Below are 4,039 nucleotides of genomic sequence, written 5' to 3' on the forward strand. Positions count from 1 at the left end.
CGTTGTGGAGTCACATGATCAAACCACATGTTTGGTCGTTTAATTTAGAGGACTTGTTGTACTACGAACACACTGTATGTGGATGTATGAAAGTTGTATTGGTGTGTTTTTTTTTCTTTTTTATGTATGAATGATTGTAAGGATGTTGCTAAGCATCTAAGTAAGCCTGGAGATAAATGCTGTGTGATGCAGCGATGCTGAGCCCAAGGAAAAATTTCCTAAGAGGACAATAAAGTATATGTTATCTTATCTTATGTGGGAAGAGGGAAAAGAAGAATAAGAATGTTTTTATGATCCATCATTAAAAGTTTAGTCATCTGATTGTGTTTTCAGTGTTAGATTCGAGTTAAAAGTTTTGACCTGTAATTTCGGTGCTCTCATTAGACCAATTAGTGCCGACTGTAAGGATTAGTGTAGCGAGGTTCGTGTCACTCCGAGTTAGGGAAGAATACTGATTAGAAGACAGAAAGAGAAAAGAGAGAGGGATAGAGAGACATTAGATTATGAGTGGGGGAAGATAGAGAAAGAGAGGAGAAGGGGGTCGACAGGTCAGGAGAAGTTGAAAGAAGAGAAAAAAGACAGATCAAAATATACAGATGGATGAATGAAAGAGACAAGAAGATGGTAAGATAGAAAAAAAAATGAGGAAGAGGAGGAGAAACATGGTAATAGAATTGAGGGCAGAACCGATATGAATAGAGAAAAAGGAGGAGAGGTAAAGGGTGGAATAGAGAAGAGATAAAAAAGACAAAATGTGACAGGATACAGATACAGCAGATGGATATCAAAGTAGAGCAGGAACATGCAGACAGCTGCAAAGAAAGAGGAAGGGAGAAGAGGAAAGATAGATTCATAAAGACAGAAAGCGAAAGAAAAAACTGAGACAGAGGATATGTGTGACTGCGCTGTTTAGTAAGATGGTTTTTTTTTAACATGGCAACAGTTTCACCGCTTTGTATTTGTATCTCTTTATTTAAATCACTCACGTCATACTTCATCTATTGTGAAACACACAAGTCTACATAGATACAGGAGCTAAATATATACATGTATAATTTTATATCTGTGTGTATGTGTGAGAGAGAGACAGAGTTTATGCGCATCTTTGTGTGTGTTTATTATAAAGTCTTGAGATTATTCTAACACATATCTTTGTACTATTATAGTACTGCCAAAACATTCAACACTACTTTGAAAAGTGCTCCAAACTAAGCAAGAAAATACTGTACGTTGTTTCTCGTTGCTCAAAAAATGACTCATATTACCATTTTCCAATATAATCCTCCTATTGGTGTGAACAGTGGCATCCAGAACTGTTTACAGATCATCCATCAATCCATCTTCTACCACTCTGGGTCCAGGTCGTGGTGGCAGCAGGCAAAGTAAAGGCGCCTTTAGACTGTATGACAACAACTACTGGTAAGTTTATTGTATGTCAAGCCGCCTGTAGTGATGTCAGTTTGAGGATGTCAGATTGTGAGATGAATGCGTGGTGAATCGGAGCGATACGAGGTAAATAAATGAAATGAGAGACACATCATCAACCTGTCATCCATCTGCAGCTGTGATGTCTTGAAAGTACAGTTTAGTCACACAAACTTCTTTTTCAACTCCATCATTTTGGATGAGTTTTTGTCCCCTAAACTTGTTGTGCCTACTAGTGTACTCTGTGTTATATCATGTCAAAATCTTATCGGTTTGTTGGTTTGTAGACGTGGATCATAACAGCAGCCATATTGTGAGAATTTGGTCCTAAATTTCTGAAACTTTCAGAATTTTTCTGCAGGTAAAGTCGGCAGTTGACGTGTCTCATGGTGAGATCTACGACACCGTTTTGGACATTTGCCAACTTTTGTCTCAGATAGCCCAAAATCACACATTGTAAAGGGGCCTTAAGGTATCCACACATCCCATAAACCTCCAGAATGAGGCTTCCAGGAGGCAAACACAAGCCTCAACTGGATGCTATTGATGTAAAGATGCAGCGGTTCTACTTCAGCCTCCTTCTAGCTGTCCGAGGTTCTCACTGTGTCCTTGAGACTCAGCCACCTTTCAAAGGAAACTTACCTCATATGGTTGCAACCTTGCTCTTTCAGTCATTTAAACAATACTCCACCGCAAATCTTATCACAACCCTGACAGAGCCCAACACCCACAGGAAACACACTTGACTTTTTGCCTACTCACATTACACATTACATTACAGCATTAGATAAATTATCCACTTGGTTGTTTCCTGTCTGTTTGGTCAGGTTTAGGCACCACTTAGTTTGTCATCCCATCTCATTGGAGTCAACTTCTGAGAACAATCTGACTCTTTATCTGCTAGATGTTCCACTTTCTTCACTAACTGTGTCCGTCTGCTCTTTGGTGCTGCTCAGGTAATGTGCAGTCGGTTTATTAGAGCTTGTTTGCTGCTGCTGGTTGATGAACTGATTGATTTCATAAAAGTCGGACGTGGCTTTACATAATAATGTTTCTTTATGAGACTGTGTGTTATGAACAAAAGGGAGAGTACTGAGAGAAGCATCTGTCCTCCTCATTTCTCTCATCTAGAACAGGATATCATAGTGTTTCTTTCTACATACACTGCTGGCAGCCACTGCTCTATATCCTCACCATACAAGAATGTTGATCGACTCCTGAATCCCCCGGATTACTGACCGCTGCCCTATGAATTCCCCCTCTTTTTCCTTTCTTTTCCTCCACTCTCATGTGCTCTGTTCTTCTCCTTTTTCTCTGCCATCTTTTTCCTTCTCTTGTCTCTCGGACATTTTTGCTTTCACCACTGTTCCTCTCCCTTTCTTTAACCTCCTCTCTCTCTCTCTTTTTATCCACCCCTCCCTTTCTCTCATCTTTATTTTCCATCTCTCAAAAGGCTCCTTTAGCAGGTTCCTGGCTGACTGACTCATCTTCAGTCATCAGTTCACTTTGTATGACTCATTATTCTCCCTGCATGATTTACACCGGTCACATTCAGAACAATACTTTCACCTATAAGCAATGCCATAGATGAGTAGATGCATGGGTAAAGGGAGCTTTAAATACATGCAGATTTTACATTAGAGAGTTTAAGATACACGTCCAATCATAACACTTTTTCTTCTATTTTTTTAAAACTAAAGTCTGAGAGTTTTGTGTTTTATTATTTTCATTTCTAAAGCTAAATTCTGGCTCAGGTTGACAGCGACTGTGTGGTTCAGCAAGCTGTTTCCTCCAGGATTTGGAAATCTCTGTTCATTATATATCCTTTACTCACACACCGTGACAGAGTATTCATTTGTTCTGAAGTCAAAAGTAGCTGGACTTTATTTAAGTAGCTGACGAAGCTTCCTGGCAGCCCAGTATTCATTGGAATTACATCCATATTGGACGATTCAGCACCAAACAGTTTACATCCGGTGCCAACATTTAGTGCCAATGCAGGGATTAGTGTGTCCTTCATGTGAGGTGGAGTATACGGGTGTGGAGGTCGAGTTGGCGGGCGGATGGGAGTGTAGTGCATCAGACTTCCATGCAGTGGAGTGGAGTTTGCATCTGGTCACAAACCTGAAATGAACATTCACCTTTTTATGAATTGTGTTATAATTGTGTTTTTATTGCCTTAACTGCAATCTTTCCCTGATCGTAACCATACCATAGTTTCCAGAATAAAACGTTGTCAGTGAACATAATCAAAGGTTTTGCAGAATCGTCCAATATACTTGCAGCCGTTTTTCACTAGCTGTGGAAAGGTTCAGTGTATTCTGGACTTAAAAGCACGACTCAAGGCATGACAGGTGAGGTAAAAACCTTGAACTTTAATCGAAATCCAAAAACATGCAGAGATCAAAAACACCAGGAAGACAACAGGCCAACAAGACAAAAAAAAGGGACTGGCTGGACCGCTAATGGCAGGGCACAAAAGATGATCTGGCAGAGAATGAATGAGACCAGTATAAATGCTGCCGGGGCTGACTGGGGAAGTGGAAACAGGTGAGCACCAGTGGGAGGGGGGGCAGGTGGGTGGAGGGAATGGGGTAACTGCAGGAATGACAGG

Source organism: Thunnus thynnus, chromosome 14 (assembly GCF_963924715.1).
Source record: "Thunnus thynnus chromosome 14, fThuThy2.1, whole genome shotgun sequence".
Classification (NCBI taxonomy): Eukaryota; Metazoa; Chordata; class Actinopteri; order Scombriformes; family Scombridae; genus Thunnus; species Thunnus thynnus.